The sequence below is a fragment of the Leptidea sinapis genome, chromosome 3 (assembly GCF_905404315.1).
Source record: "Leptidea sinapis chromosome 3, ilLepSina1.1, whole genome shotgun sequence".
NCBI lineage: Eukaryota > Metazoa > Arthropoda > Insecta > Lepidoptera > Pieridae > Leptidea > Leptidea sinapis.
The window spans coordinates 1,316,248-1,334,754 of NC_066267.1; positions in this window are offsets into that span (position 1 = coordinate 1,316,248).

Genomic DNA, 18,507 nt, shown 5'->3' on the forward strand with positions numbered 1-18,507 from the left:
CATATTAAACATGCCGTTTTGGCATGCCTGTAGGCCTTACAAATATAATCATAATAAAATGATTTATAACAACTCTATTCCAACCTAATACGTAGGTATACATATGTCTACTGTGCTAATACTTAGTATTAAGGTTATACTTGGAATAAATTGAAAATTAAAAATAGCATGTGGCATTTTAATTTGCCACTCGTCATATTTTGAGGACTTATATTTTCATAAAAAGAAAAATAAAAATTATTCATAAATTCTTTTTTTTTATTTTAATTAAAAAAAATATTTCTAATATTGTCAAAAAACATTTCATTTAGAGAACAGTTTAGTATCTAGAGAATAAATTAGTATAAATATAAATGAATTTCTGAAATGTGTACTTTGCACTCACCCAATAGTTCTTTTTAACCGACTTCAAAAAAAGAGGAGGTTCTCAATTCGTCATTATGTTCTTTTTTTATGTTTGTTACCTCGAAACTTTCGACTGGGTGAACCGATTTTGATAATTCTTTTATATTTGAAAGCTGGTGCTTCCCGTGTGGTCCCATTGTAATTTGGTCCAGATCTGACAATGGCATACATGAGGTAGCCACAAAAGTCTTAAATGTGCTATACGTATGTGGATGATAAATTTGCGAATAACTCAATATCGCGCCAACCGATTTCGATGATTCTTTTTTAATTGGAAAGTATATACTTCAAAGATAGTTTGGTGAGAGTTTGGTTGGGTTCTGATTTTGGAATCCATGACAAAGTAACGGAACTCTTCAATTCTTAGGAGCAAATTAACGATACTCGGCCGAATCTTCTTTAAGCTATCATGATATTTAAGTTATCTTCCAACACATAGTTATGGTCTAGTAATTGTAGTCGAATATGATGATCAATGGGACTCCTTAACGACTTACAGTAAAGGTGCGATCTGTGACAGAATTTCTAACTGCCTGTAATCAAATTGTAAAGCACTTACGTTCATTACTGCATTGCAAAATTTAGTATAGTATACACATATTAAATTTTTAGTATACTCAAAATTCACTAAAAATCATGAAATAAAAAAGAAATTAACAAAAAAACAACCGACTTCAAAAACACTATTCCAAAACAATAGATATAATAAAATTAGCACTAAAAAGTATAAAAATAATTGCGTATTCTTATACAATGTAATTCTAGTTACGATTATTGTAATTTTTGGAGTTGGTGTCATCCAAGATAGGTTTGTTACTACATACATAATTATAGGTGAGATGTGCTTGAATCGTGAGGAGGCGAGAGGCGAGAGGCCAGAACGGGTCGGCGCGGAAGAATCTAGATTCTAAAAATAACAATAATCGTAACTAGAATTACATTAATTAATTAGATTGTATAAAAATACGCAATTATTTTTATACTTTTAGTGCTCATTTTATCTATTGCTTTGGAATAGTGTTTTTAAGTCACTGTTTTTCATAATGATTGTTCGTTAATAGCAGCCAGACTATTTGCAAACAAGGTGAAATGTGAAAGCTGAAATGCCACAGCAAGCATAAAATAATTTTCAACGCAACAATATTATCACGTTCTGCAAAAATAATTTATCCCGGGTTTAGTGTGTCGTTGGAATATTAAAATAAGGGAACGGTTAACCTATACGACATTTCCCTTATCACGTTGTGATCATAAGTTGCAGACACCGAGGTTTTTATTAAAATATTTTATAAAGTACGAAAACTCTACTAGAAACATAAACTTACATTATACTAGCGCATAGACAAAATCATATGAGAGAGAAGAACATCTTTAACGGAGATACAACAAGATAGAAAAGCGAATCAATTGTTACTGTACTGATTTTGATCGACAAATCGTAAATAGTCAGCCACGTTTGCATTCGCTCCTATGTATTTTGAATATTACATCACCAGCTAACACTCAGACACACGAATATAATTGATCAAGCACTATCGGGCTGTTATGACGTCTATACGCATAATATTTTCTAAGCCTATACTTAATATACATAATATATATGACGAGGAAAGAACCTCTGTATTGTTTTTAAAAGGTGTGACGTCATTACTGTTGACATCACAATAATTGCTATCTTGCTGAAGATCAATAATTGTTTTTTCTAAAGAAAACTACACGAGTAGGTATTTTATTACTTTCGTTTATTCAACGGGCAGCGTTACGACGTCCCAGAGAGGTCCGTATCGTACGACAGCCGTGCGGCTGTATTTATAGGACCCGGCACACGTGCTACTCCACGTGTTTTGAAATGCGGCTTATGGCGCTCGGTGCACGTGCACGTGTTTTCAATTTATGGTGTTTTTACAATAATTTCACATCACAATGTGTGACAATTAAAGGATAAATTATGAACTAATTTTAACTAAAATTAGTTAAACTGAATTATTCTCGTTTTTATAATAGTATTTGTGTGTTGTAGTATTTGCGCCGATACGGCCATTCTGACAGGCGGTGCGCGCTCTGCACCAGCCTGGTTGGTATTTATAAGTTGTAGTGGATTCTTATAGATTCTCGCTAGTTCTTATCGACTGTTATTGTAACCGTAGGTTGACGAAGGTTCTCGTAGAGTCCTCGAAGATTCTCGTAGAGGATTGAGTGTTCCCGTAGATTTCTCAAAGATGTTCTTAGAGAATTGGGACATTCTCGTATATTCTCGTAGAGGATTGTCAGTTTTCGCAGAGTTCTCGGATATTCTCGTAGAGGATTCGGAGGTTCTCGTAGAGGTATCGGAGGTTCTCGCAGAGTCCTCGCAGATTCTCGTAGGTTCTTGTTGACCTGCAAGTATAGAAAGTTTTTCTGAGTAGTGCATCTGTTATCAACTTGAGTTGCTTTGTTGTAGTTACATAAACACAAATGCTATAATTATAACTGAGGGTTCTCAGTGGTTCTCGTAGAGTTCTTGGAGATTCTCATAGGTTCTCGTAGAGTTCTCGTTGAACTGCAAAAATATAAAGTTTTATGAGGATTTTCGGAGGTTCTCGACGAGTTCTCGGAGGGCCTCGTAGTGTTCTCGGGGGTCTTGTAGAGTTCTCGGAGGGTCTCGTAGAGTTCTCGGAGGGTCTCGTAGAGTTCTCGGAGGGTCTCGTAGAGTTCTCGGAGGGTCTCGTAGAGTTCTCGGAGGGTCTTGTAGAGTTATCGTAGATTAATAAAAGGTTTTCATCAGGATGTTTTGAATTATACAATAAAACTGTTCACATTGTGTATTCATCAAGAGTCCGTGGTTAGCACAAGTGTGAAACGTGAGTAGGTCAGAGGTAACACGCTCCAGACACTCGTATGGATCTGTGGTGTACGTGTCTAATCACAATTCCACAAGGCTTCCCAAACGTATCTCCACGGTTCTCTTATGGATACATCATGGTCCGTGGTTATCCAAGTTTATGACATGATTAGCTCAGAGTTACCACTCTCCAGATAGTCATACGGATCTGTGGCGTCTACGAGTCCACTTACGATTCCACAAGGCATCCCAACGGTATGTCTGATGGATACATCAAGCATACGTGGTTATCACAAATGTATGACGTTGTTAGCCTGAGCTACCACCGCCAGAGGTACCACGTTTCAGGCACTTTCTCGTAGGACTCCCTCGTGATTTATAAAAGATATTCGTCTGGTTGTTTTGAATTATTGAATAGAGGTACTTCCCTTTACTCTGATTATCCTCACACTGAGTCGTAGTGTGGCTGCAGTGACAGCCTTTCTCAAATGATTGATGAAATGGGCTGGGTGTGTTGTGCAGTAGGATCTCGGTGAGTGGGTAATTCGTTTTCCGCCGATACAGTCAACACGTAAATAAGCATGTACATGTGCCATCCTGCAGCGCCACGAGCTGACACCAAACTGCATCGTCAAGAGCGGATTTCGCGACGGAAAATACGCCTCACGATGCTCCATCCTCCGCTGTAGACGCTATGTATCACGCCAGGCTATGCAGCAAATGCAGTTGCTGCTTCGTAGCACCTCGAGACAGTGACACCATTGGATCCATTATACATGAAAATTACAAAAAAAATTTAGACAGACGGCTCGAAAATGGCTACTGGAACTGGTACCGGCTCACAGGAACTGAACATACACACTTCCATACCCTTGGACACATACAGCTTCATCTTCCAATATGAGTGCGTAGCCATCAATGTACATGGCCACAGAATCAGAATTCTTTCTGACAGTATGGCGGTACTAACAGCGTTGCAGGGTACCACCTACAACTCAGCACTAATACACGAGTGTCACCAAACCCTCGTTCTGCACTACGCATTGCAGCGCACTCGTTCCAGTCAAATAAAGTAGACTTGAATCCTTTATCTTCGCTTCGGTAGATAAAGCACATAAGTGCACCGACATTTTCTGCATCGTCTCAATCAAGAAATGACTTTGTATCCCTCCCATCTGATTTCCATACTATGGGTATGCTTGCAGTCCTTGTGACACTGCTTCCAATGGCGTATTGTTATCTACCAACGGTCTCTTCTGCTGGATGTTGGCTGGTCGCAGTTGATCAGGTCGTATCCCACTTCTGATGACGAGGAAAGAACCTCTATATTGTTTTTAAAAGGTGTGACGTCATTACTGTTGACATCACAATTGCTATCTTGCTGAAGATCACTCATTGTTTTTTCTAAAGAAAACTACACGAATAGGTATTTTATTACTTTCGTTTATTCAACGGGCAGCGTTACGACGTCCCAGAGAGGTCCGTATCGTACGACAGCCGTGCGGCTGTATTTATAGGACCCGGCACACGTGCTACTCCACGTGTTTTGAAATGCGGCTTATGGGGCTCGGTGCACGTGCACGTGTTTTCAATTTATGGTGTTTTTACAATAATTTCACATCACAATGTAATTAAAGGATAAATTATGAACTAATTTTAACTAAAATTAGTTAAACTGAATTATTCTCGTTTTTATAATAGGTGTATTGTAGTATTTGCGCCGATATATATTTATATGTACCATTTCGTTTATTTATTTATTTGGATTAAGGTCTACTACCAGTTATTACAATACAACTTATAAAAAAGCAACAAAAGTGTACATAACTATTACTAATTGTATAACTGATTATGGTAAACACCACATGCATTGATACTACGGTATTAACCGTCCCTAGCTAAAAGTTATAGTACCATTATTAAATTTTTGTACAACGCGTAACCTAAACACAAATAATACATGTATATAATATATTTAAAAAATTCTTACACAAACTAATACAGCCTAGATAATAAGTGAACAAAAAACAACAATAACATATTTAAGGTTAGAAACAATAAAATATATTGAAATAATTAAAAAAACAAAATATTAAAGTTATGATTTTGCTTTACGTTTGCCAAAAAACCTTGAATTTAATTTATGCTATTTATTTTAAGCAATCTATAATCTTTTTTCTGAATCTGGACAAGGAATCATGATTAATATCAACAGTTTACTAGTTAATTTTGATTGACATTTTTATGACCGCATATTTTAGTGGATGTTTCAAGACATTTTGCCAGCATTCTTATATATATATATTTTACGCAGTATGCATTACATTTACGCAGTATGCATTACAGATGTGCAAGAGCCAATATTTCCAATTGCTTGAAAAATACAATATTCTAGATTTAAAAGCCAGACGTGAACAACTTGAAGTAATGCTTCTATATGATATATGCCATAATAAATATGATTGCATTGATCTAACACGCAAGCTGTATTACCGAGTTCCTGTACGTCATCTCTCTAGGGCTACACGCGCTCATCAACTTTTTGCCTTAAAAAAGTGTCGTACAAATGCTGGCATGCGCTCTCCAACTCATAGGATGGTCTCATCTTATAACCAAAACTTCCTTGACATTGACATACTAGAAACAAGAGTGGGTACCTTTAAGAAACTGATATTTAACAAGTTGCATAAAATAATTTCGTAATCTTTGTGACTAATATTGTTATATAATGTGGATAAGTTTTAATATTACTAAACAATTCAAACGAAATTATAAATACCCTCCCTGGTTCACACATAACCTTATTCAAGTGTTGAATGAGAAAGAAAAGATACGAAAACGCTACAAAAAATATATGAATGAAATGGATAAACTACAATATAACTTATTAAAAGAAAGATCTCGTGTGCTTATAAATAGTGCTTATGAAAAATATATAAAAAAAATAGAAGATAATATAAAAGTAAACCCAAAAATGTTCTGGTCTTACATAAAATCTAAAAGAGGTAATACAAGTGTAATTCCATCTTTAATGAAATTAAACGATAGTTCATCGAACGATGGCACTGAGATTGCTAACTTTTTTGCTGAGTCATTTTCATCTATATATAATAACACATCAAAAATTGTATCACCACAAAAGTACACTACATCAAAATTTAATAAAAATAGTACAAATCACCTACAGGTAAGCGAAACAGAAGTTAAAAATAAGTTAATGTCTCTTGTCATTAATAAAAGTGCGGGAACTGATGGTATACCTCCCGTATTCTATAAAAATTGTGCTGCGGAATTATCGATACTTTTATCAATAATATATAATAAATCTCTGAGGGATGGTATATTTCCAAGTGAATGGAAGAAAGGGAAGGTGGTGCCTATATTCAAGAAGGGTAATAAATCGGATATTAAAAATTATAGACCAATTACTGTACTAAGTACTCCTGCCAAAATATTTGAATCTTTTGTCTGTTCCCAAATCTCATGGGAAACTAAACATTTAATAAGTGAAAAACAACATGGTTTCGTTAAAAAACGATCAACTCTTACAAATTTGATGTGCTTTACTGATTCTGTTATAACTGAAATGAGCAATGATAAGGAGGTTGACGCTGTGTATACAGATTTTAGTAAGGCGTTTGACAAAGTCGACCACACCCTGCTAATAAAGAAGCTAAGAGATGCATACTGCTTCTCAGAAAGTGTATTGGTATGGTTAGAATCATATTTAGCTCATCGACCACAAGTAGTTAAAATAAGTGGGTATCAATCTAGAGAATTTCAACAAACATCTGGCGTTCCTCAAGGCTCTAATTTGGGACCATTATTGTTTACACTGTTTATAAACGATATTTCCAAAAGTATTCAAGAATCAAATTACGAGTTATATGCAGATGACGTAAAAATATATCGTACAGTTACTTGTTCAGAGGATCAAACAAAACTACAGAATGATATCCATCGTGTAATGTTATAGTGTAAAAATAATTTGATGGAACTCAATGCGTCCAAATGTCATTTTATAAAATTTTCTAGGAAACGAAAGAAATTGGAGAGTAAATATCATATTGATGGCATACAAATAAATCAAATAAACCAAATCAATGATTTGGGTGTCATTTTAGACGAGGAGTTGAGATTTGATAAACATATTGACAAAATAGCTCACAAAAGTTTTAAAATGCTTGGGTTTTTCTTACGTAACACCAAGGCTTTTACATCAATTCCTACGCTTAAAATACTATACTATTCCCTTGTAAGATCTCAGGTTGAATACAATTCGGTAGTTTGGTGCCCCTATTACAAAAAGTACATCACTAGGATTGAGTCAGTTCAAAAGAAATTTATATCCAAATTGAGTTATGTCACTAATAATTACACTATTATAAGTTACAAAGACAAATTAAAATTTTTCAATATGAAAACCTTAGAATTGAGAAGAAATGCGTCACAAATTCTTTTCTTATATAAATTATTAAATAATCAATTAGACTGTCCATTACTTCTATCTAAGATTGGATTATGTGTACCACCTTATCCTTGTCGTATTAGTACATATCTGCCAGTACATGTACGATTCTTCAGAAACAATTATGGCTCAAATTCACCTATCCAACTTATCTCAAAATTATATAACAGTAAATTCCATAGTAATAGTAGTATAGATATAAATTTTAATACATTTGGAATTTTAAAAAATACGTTTTTGAACCCTTATAATTTGGAAGTATAAAATTATAGTTTTTAGTAATAGTAAACACATATTGTAGTAGTATTACTTAACTTACAATAATAGAAGGCAACGCTGTGCATACCTATAAGTTAGATATACAAATATAAATATAAGAAATTTTATATTATAGGTAGTCATAATATTAATTGTGTGTCTAGTTGGTAAGCCTTTTCTAATAAATAAATAAATATATATATTTGTATGATTCTATGTATGTGTATATGTATGTATTTTAAAACCTTTGGGATAAGGTGAGTTTAGTGAATTTGTTTCTCCAACACAAATAAGTAATCTGTGGATAACGTTGTTGCTTATACATGTATTTATATTGTAAGAATTGTAATTATTAAGTAAGATGTCATGTATAGTTGTTTGTTGTTCCCAATAAATAAAATAAAATAAAATAAAATTCTTGATCGAGGCATACAAATACAGGCAGGTGACATCAGCAATGCATTCCAAGCTTGGAAGTTTGGAATTGTTAAATTCACAAATTTAACGAGAGAAAGAGAAAGAATGTTTACATTTCCTCATGAAAGTAGTCTTAGCTAGCGACAGGCTTCGTCATGCCCGCTTAAATGTCAATGCTTGTGGCGGGGACATGAGATGGGTCGTTCCCTTCCCTGCAAAATGCTCGAGGGAGGCGATGGCTGGCGCATGCGTCATGATCCTGTTACCTGAAACTCTCCTTCAGTTTCTTAAGATTATAGCTATCATATTTTTTATAATCGCTAATGCAATACTTACAAAATACCTTTATTTATTTACGATGTGCGTGGATGCGATGATGCGACTACTGTACTAAATATTTTGTGTTTTGTATTAATTGTTGTATTTTAAACGAGCTTTTTCCCTCGTACACCCAAGCTGTGGAATGAGCTTCCTTGTGCAGTGTTTCCAGGAGGAGACGATACAAGATACCTTCAAAAACAGCGCACACAACCGCTCCTGTGATTCCCCTGACTTTTGCAAGAGAATGTCGCCGGCGGTGATTACGACATTAAGTATCCCGTACGCTGGTTTGTTCTCCTCTTAAATTGAGCTACCGCTTAGACGATTGGGTGTATTATAATTATTTGTGTTTACCATAAGGAAAACGTATAGTTCAGATAGCAACTGCTTTTTTAAAAATTTACTTCATCAGAATTTTATATCATCATTTGTCAAGAGTCGAACCCGCAGCCAGTTGATGGATACTCGCAAACGTATGTTGCTCGATTAGGCACTGCACAATTTAGATTACCAACAACATTGCATAGAATGTACCGAGAATATCTTCACTTCATTTCATCGTAATAAGGAAAATGTCATGGCACCGTATCATTTTAATATTCTAACTGAAGGAAGACTGAGTGACGTTGACAAATTGTTTTACAAAACCCTGAATGAAATGGATCTTCATAATGTAACCTAATTTCGTGTCCTTTCTTTTTTAAATTCAATGGAAGCCTCAATTACCACACGCAATAAAGTTAAATATCCTCATCTGCATGTAGTGATGAATTGAATTAGAACGTAGATTAATGGCCGTTTTCAGTAACCTATCTATCCTTAGTTTAACTTACTAGGTAGACAAATCTATCCTTTTACGTTTACTTACATTTCAATAACCTATCGACAGATAGCTTTGGACTGTAACTAATATTATAACTATATTGGACATAAATATGGATAAATTAAACGGTGATAGCAATATATCTATTATTATTATCGTTATTGAAATTTAAAAATGAAATTTAATCGGCCGTCGGATACTACAAACGCCTTGCATGCTGTTTTATACTCTGTTGAAAATTTATTAAACCAATACCAATTTGGACGTTGAAATATTGTTTCTCGGTAAACTTTAGTTTCGTTGCATCCCGAATTCACTAATTACACTTCAAACGGAGTTCAATAAAACTCAGTTTTACGTTAACGAGATCAAATGTCAGTTTTGATCTCGATTTAACACAGAGCGATTTCAATTCATTTCAATTGAATTTTTCGTGATGTGTGGCTCCACCAGTCGAGCCCAAATTATTTCGCCAATGACGAGTGAAATTGGAGAGACACGTTATGAATGGTTGATGATAGCTGGGAATTTTGATGAAATTAATTTTTTGGTATTTGGTAGATGCACAGCACAATTCGCCAATATGTCTACATACAAATATTTGATTGTCAATATTGGAATTTTTATATATAAGCGTCATTAATACACATTACATAGTTAAAATTCAATAATATAATATAAAATAAACTTAATTTGGTAGGTACCACATACAAATAATAACTTTTAAATACCATTACTTTTGGCTAAATAATTCATTTAATTTATTCATTTAATTAGGATTAAGAGTTGGATCCATCTCTTAATCCTAATATGGAATAGTCGTTTACTGGTTTAAAAAGTTCACCATGTTTTTTTTATGAACATACTTATTTCTAACATATAAAGACTAGTACTTTTTCAAGAATGTTCTACAGTATTCTTGAGGACTGACATTGAATAAAGCTATGAAATACTTTTTTTGTGGCAGAAAAACATTTAAAATATTAGAGGAGTTTCTCCATATTATTAATCCGTACCGTAAAACTGACGCAATATAACCGTGGCATGCAGTAAGTGCAGCATTAAAAGATACAATTAGCAATTTTCGACTGGTGAAGTCTACGCTCCGGCCTAGTCGGTGCAGGCGCACCCATCCAAATCCAAAACCCGGAAAACTTTCAACTTGAATTGCAAAACCGCTTCGAATGCCTCGGTGAATGCGTTGACGTGGACGAGTTTAATAACAGGTTCGTGGCAGCTGTTCAAATGGCAGGGTCTAAGTTCTTTAAGACCAGCCGTTCAAAAACATCTGGAAAAATCTCAGACTCTACCCTCAAATTGATGGGTGTAAGACGCCAAATGGTCCTTCAGTCGCCGGACGATGCGTCCCAGTATACCTAACCTAGACTTAGTTGTCTGTGGCACCAAAAACAACAATGCTTTTTTAGACCATAGACTATACAGTCTTTTTAAGGACTTACATATAATAAAGTTTGTACTTATATTACTGATCGTGGCTCTTTAAATGACAGATAAAAGTAGAGGAGTGGAAAAACGTTTTATTATGCGTTCACTGCGGCAATGAAAAAGGGTTTTGTTCTAGGTTCTGTCAATGTTATACAAAAGTATTCATTACGACTGCAATAAGCATAAAGCTCTGTTCAATCTGAAGCGAATAACGCGCGGGAAGCGGGTCGCGTTTTACGCTCTTGTTTCGCTTCAACTTGAACGACTACTTGCGTCAATTTGAACACATCCATACAAGTTAGCTGACACAATCGGCGCGAGCGACTTCCGTCCTGCGTCCCTCGCGTTATTCGCCTCAGTTTGAACAGAGCTTAAAGTAAGCAAACCGGATCGAAACCAATATTAGCTGCGTAATCAGTAAATCCCAATAGTACCGGCTAATAGTGTTTTATTAATAGATAATGCAATTAACAATAATATGAAATTTATTGAATTCAAACGTGGAAAATAGAGCCTAATAAAAAAGCGGCCAAGTGCGAGTCGGATTCGCCCGGCTCAAACTTTTTAAATTTAGAAAAAAAAAACGATATAAAAAATCTCAATATCATTTTTGAAGACCTATCCATAGACCTACCACACGAATGGATTTGATGAAAAAAAAATTTAGTTTCAGATCTAAGTATGGAGACCCCCTATAATTATTGTTTTTTTTTATTTTTGTGAAAATCTTAGTGCGGATCAAAGAATACATCTAATTACCAAGTTTTAACAGTATAAGTTCTTATAGTTTCGGAAAAAAGTGCCTGTGACATACGGACAGACAGACATGACGAATCCATAAGGATTCCGTTTTTTGCCATTTGGCTACGGAACCCTAAAAATGATGTATTTAAAAAAGAAACGGTAACCCACTCAAAGACTTTATAACATCAATATTCTTTCTGTTAGACTATTATGTACTACTACTAGTTATAAAAATATTAAAAAGTCTTCTATATAATGCAAACATTTTATCAAAAGGACGAATAGATATTATTGCATAAAATTATTAAAATATAAACCGTATTTGTCAATCGCCAGTACAGCATGCTCTAAAACAGGGTTAATAAAGAAATATATATCCAGTCAAAACAACTTTATGAGTGTAAAAAATGCTAGTAATTTGTATAAATTCACTCACTGATACTGAAGCACTTTTAACACAAGCATATTATACCTACACACATAAACAACACATTAAATATTCACTCATTTGATCACAGACAGACTGATGTGAAACTTACACACACATAAAGCACACATTACATCACACCCAAATCTTATCACTCAATGTCCCCCTACGTCTAAGCAAATCATAAAGATACACCGAATTTTAAAATTTTATTTAAAATGTATTATAAAATAAGTTTACTTAAATGAACAAATCTATGTATGAAAATGCATAACTCTAACTAGTCTCCTAAGACAGGCACTATATTGCGTATAATACAATTGAAAGGAGGCGGAGAAAGGAAATGAAAATAAAAAATTTGTATTTTTGTATAGAATTTATTATTACACTACGCAAACACTAACTGCTACTAAACTATAAATTATAGCTTCATTACAGCAACAATATTTTGTCATTCACCAACTCATTGAAGATCGTTTTATCATTAAAAGAATGAATAAAGAAACTCAGAGTTTGTTTGACTTTTATAATTGCTCATATTTCGTCACTATAATTAAAATAATATTTTAAAATGTGTTTATTCATGACGGAATAAGTTAATAAACATACAAACACACGAATTGAGAGCATCTTTTTTTTAACGTAATTAGGCCTATCGGAGATGACACACTTTTTGTGCTATCGAGTCGAGCGCGCAAAATGTCTTTGACAGATATTACACAGACTAAACGCACACCCCGCACACTTTCGGTCATTTTGTCGGCAGAGCTGTAGGGATGTACACGCAATGGAAGCACAGAGATTGCGGTGTATTATTTTGTATTTGAGATATAAAAAAAAGAAGAAATAGAGAATTTTGGGTTCATCTTATTCTTTTCGAAAGATAATTAAAGGGGCTGTTTCATATTAAATTCTAATTCTAATAATTTTTCTAATTCAACTGCCGAAGACGACAAGCGTCGCAAATATGTTGGTCTCAGTGAGTCATACATCTTTGTGCCGTTTGGTGTCAAGACACTTGGCCCGTGGGGCCCAGAGGCGCGGAGTTTGTTCAAAATACTATCTTCGCGCCTCAATAAGGCCACTGGAAACCCAAGTGCTGGCAGCTATTTCGGTCAACGGATCAGCCTTGCTATCCAACGCGGTAATGCTGCCAGTATTCTTGGTACACTTCCACGAAATGATAGTATTAATTTTATGTAGTCGTAGTATTGTAAATATAGTTATAAGATTTGTTTTGATTAAACAAATAATATAATGTTCTAAAACTATATCCAAATAAATTTTTCAAATTTTATAAAATGTCTGTTACTATATTTATGGAGCTGTTAATTATTTTGAAACCTCCTTTAACACAATCAGAAACAACAATGAGGAAGTGCATCGATCCAGAAGAAAGGCTATCAGTGACCCTTAGGTAAGTAAATATGTATGTAGGTAATTTAAATTGGCCAAGTTTATATTACTACACAAATAAAATTTGAAAACAAAATTTTATGAACGATGCGGGACTCGAACCCACGACCTCTGGCATTCTGTGCCAGTGCTCTGCCAACTGAGCTAACCTGAGAGTTGAACAAACCGTATAAGATTTTATAACGTCACTCGAACGGTTTTCAAATTTTATTTGTGTATTAATCCTAGAAGTGAGGGTTATCACTTCAAAAACACAACAAATTGTTTATATTATTAATTATAATTAAAATAAATCACAATATTAATACAATCACCACAACAACATAATATTTGTTTTATTGTCCTATGGAACTAGGTAATTTTTTAATAATATATAAAAGAAAACATTATTCCATCATACTTTAACTTTTATTCGTTACTACTACTTGAACTGCTTATAGAGCGTTTGAAATTTAAAATGGTTTGTAACAATTCTATTCTTAATTGTAACTTTTGATCTGAGTAAAATTCTTTCATAGAAGGCAGAAGAGACCGAAGAAATGCTTCATCCTCATCAGCATCACCTAATATTGTTCTGCTCTCTCCCTCTGATTTATGTAATTCCTTAATTCTCAGCAATTGATCGCCTTGACTTAGTATTTGTAGATAGTCCTCATCATAATTTGCATAAGTTTTTTTCTTCGCTTGAGTCTTTGGAAGTTTAGAATGAGTTGATTGAATATCTGAACTCTGCTGTTCGAAGGCTGATGATTCCGAATTCTGTTCAATGTCAATGGATGACTCATTTTTCACTATCTTTGTAAATGGTATTAAAAATAACAGTGAATCAAAATAAATATATTTTCTCTTCTTTTTCTTTTCACTTCCAGATGGAATATTCTTTTGTACACTAAGCTCCCTTCGGAAACAACTTCGTAAAGAATTCCACTTTGACTGTACTTCTTTTCCTAGAAAAAAAAAATATTTGAAAGAACATTAATTTTATAATAATAATATACCACTACATATTACAAAACAAAGTCCCGCACCACGTCAGTCTGTCTGTCAGAGCGAGATATACTCAAAAACTACCGAACGCATTTTTATAGGGTTTTCGCCGCATTTACAATGGGCAGCTTTATGAGTATTAAATATGGACTTCTTAATTCATCTGTACCTAAATATGTATGGTGGAATCAATACAGTTTGATTATCCGAAAAAAAAAACATTTTCCGTACACCGATCTCCCCAAATTAGTTCGAATAATCGATGTTATATAACTGTATTATGTATATATTGTATGCAGATTTACCTAAAAACTCTGTCATTTACCTACCTACTCGGGCGAATCAACATGACACCTGGCTCGATTTTGACAGTCGCTGTGCGAAGGCTGTAGCGATAGCAGAGTTGGATTAGACCTTAAAATTGTTAACTTGAAACCTTAATTATTATGACACTGTTAAAATTAAAAGTACCTACAGCGTTATATTATACTGCATAGTTATATATATATCATATATATCACCATTTGTTACACGTCAGTCGTCAACGTTGTACAACTGTTCTTTCAAAGGTATATCTAGTATTGGTGTAAGAGGAACAGATAATGGAATACAAACGCGTAACTATTTTACTAATCATTCGCCACTCCTCAGGATGTGTCCCGCAGCAGTATAATAATGTTTAAAAATGTACTTACCGTATTTTGTTTTTTCTCTACATGTCAAAGATGTCAAAACAGAAGCGGAATAAATATTACAGCACACTTCATCCCACAATTTTCTTTTTAAATTTCTGTCATGATACTCTGCTAAAGATGTATCATATAGTGCTGGTCTTTTTTCTATTTCTTGAATCAACATCGATACATCGATGTCTAGCGCCATGATACACGCCAATCACTAGCAAGTGCAGACTACAGACTAAATAGTGCGTCGTCTCACATCTGCACTCTGCGTTAGCGAATAGAGGCTAGCGCGTGACTAACGTTATATTTTTTTGGCGCACTTTTTGTACGGCGCGGTGCGGCGCGGTTTGTCAGAACTCTCAACTCAGATCTACGAGGATATTTTGTGTGTCAGACTTTTTGCGCGTCGTCTGCGTTACTGCTTATGTATAATTATGTATGTTTTATTATCACAGACTAAAAAGTGAGTCACAGATAGTCTGTCGTCTACGATAGGCCATAAACTTGTGATGTAGTTGTTGGATGTGATTGACGTGTTATTTGATTGAAATGGAAGCCGATTTTACATTTCTTCCATGCTTTCTCTACATAAGAACCTTGCTCGTACTTCAAAGAATATTTGAACTCTTACCGACTTTTATCTTTTAAATGACTATATTTAAGTTCATAGTCAAAGGTAATTTTTGTCATGGTCATGTTTATTTTTGTTAGTTTAATTATTAAAGTGTGTTCCGTGATCAGAGCCATCTATCGTAACACCGTTATTTTGTCGTATTATACTGGACAGATTCAGTGTTCGATTTGGAAATACGAAATACATTATAAAAGTGACACTAGATACGTATAATCTATCACTATTTAATTTGAAATGGAACTTAGAGTCTATGATTCACGTGGACGACGTCGCGGGCGACAGCTAGTTAATAAAATACAAATATATAAGTTGTTACATAGACGGGTCTCTATAAAATATTGCAACAAGTTATACTGACGATGTAAATCCATCAATAAAACAGCTTTATAGGAAATGGCTACTAAAATACGCGCACATTTTCGTAGATTAATGATGCTCTTAGAAAACAATGTCACTAAGGAAAGTGAGTATTTTATGTGACAGCCAGTAAATAATAACTTCCAATGGAAATGACTAAAATATTTCGTGTTTCTAGAGTGTTTGTTTTATTTATATGGTTTACAAACCATATAAATAAACCCGCGCCCTCTCATAATATGAATTGCCATATGTAATGTAGGTTATATCATTGACTGAATTTTTTGAATTTTGAAGATATAGGTCACCTAATAACCTTCATAAATTAAATATGAAAACCTTCTCCGAAACACTCTGCGTAAGTAATATTGTGTATGTATTAAGTATTGCAAATGGTTAAGCAGTTTTCGCAGTATAACCGAAGGAATAAACCAGCTCTCTATTTATTAGTACAGATAACAGCATCGTTTGTACCTAATTCATGTAAAGGAGAGTTCGAAAGCCTTAAAGACTTCTATTTTACAAAATTGAGTATTTTCGCAAAATCAAAAAAAAAAATAAAAACTAATACAGGTACTTATTTACAATATAGCCGGCTTGCAAATTAAAAAAAAAACTTTTTTTTTACAACACAAGAAGGAAATAGTGTTAGATATAACAAGTGTTGAGAACTCTTCATCTGCGAAACCAACTAAGTGGCTGTCTAATCCTAAGGTCTACTCATATATTATTTCATTATTTTTCAAAAGTATATATTTAAGTCTTAAATAAACACTTTTGACAAATAATATTATCTATAATGAACGCCAAAACTTCCATAATTCTTCAACAACTTTCATGGTTCAAACACCATTCTAAGTGTTATGACCATTCATTATTAAGAGTGCAATTATTTAACAGTATGATCAATTAATTCGTTGTATTAGTTGAGCAAAGTTGAGCAAGTTAAAAGTGACCTACAGAATAATTCCTATATCCTTACTCTTTTCGCAACTATATTCAAGAGAATTTATCCTTTTCACACTTCCTCGTGTGTTGAAATCACGCTTCCAACTCGCGACCAACCGATGCAATGCAAGCCGAAATGTATTTTGCACTTATGTTTTCAAAACACCTTCTCATAGTGCTCACGAAACACTTCCTTGTAGAAGTATATAGGTGCTGTGAAATTAATAATTCGAAAATCCCTTTAATCATATTGCCAGCCGGATTATGGGCAATAATAATTAATGACTTCTAGTCCTAAGTGAAAACGAGGTGACAGCAATTCCTTATGCCAGCAAGTCAGCAGAGGCGAGTTGCATCTCCTTTTGTACCATTCTCTTAAAATCCGTCTATTCTGCCAGTCACATAGAAAGTAATTCTAATTCAGAGGAAATCACTCAATTTCTATGAAAGCCTATTTATATACAGTCCACTTAATTTAGGAAATGATAATGAAAAAGTAATAACCTCCAACAATAGCATAAAAGCGGCCAAGTGCAAGACCGACTCGCCCATGAAGGGTTCAGTAGCAGTAAGTAACATAATATAAAAGTTGTAACTTTGATCGATATTTTAATAATAGTGTATTTTTTTGATAAAAAAAACTACTGTCTAGATCTCGTTCAAACCAATTTTTCGTGGAAGTTTGCATGGTAATGTATATCATATATTTTTTTTAGTTTTAGCATTCTCTTGTTGTAGAACTTAGGAAGTGTCTCTCGCGCAAAATATTCAATTTCGAAAAAAATAATATTAGAAACCTGAATATCATTTCATGGGTTTGATGTTTTTTCTATTTTTATGTGAAACTTAGTGGGGTTCACAGAATACATCTACTTATCAAGTGTTAGTATAGTAATTATAGTTTCGGATAAAAGAGGCTGTGACGTACGGACAGACAGACTGACATGACGAACTTATAAGGATTCCGTTTTTGCCATTTGGCCACGGAACCCTATAAAATTGTCACCAGTATTGTTAATTTTTGAGTTTGTTACTAGATCATTTATACGTATAAATTATCTAAGGTCTTAACATATATTTTTCTTGCTCCATTTATTTTTGAAAATGTAGTGTTTGAACTAACGCCAAAAAGAATTCCAAAGGAATCAAGTTTGAGAAGATAAATGACTTTTTATGTGTTTAATATGTTTAGATATGTGGTTAAGATGCACGACATCTATTGGTTGTAACAAATATTACCGCGCGCTGCTGTGGCTCTGAGCTACAAAGCAAATGTACAAATGTATGCTTGTATTTCCAGCAGCGTCACAGAGAGGTCGCCCAACGCAGTCACTCCACACTAGGAACCGCGA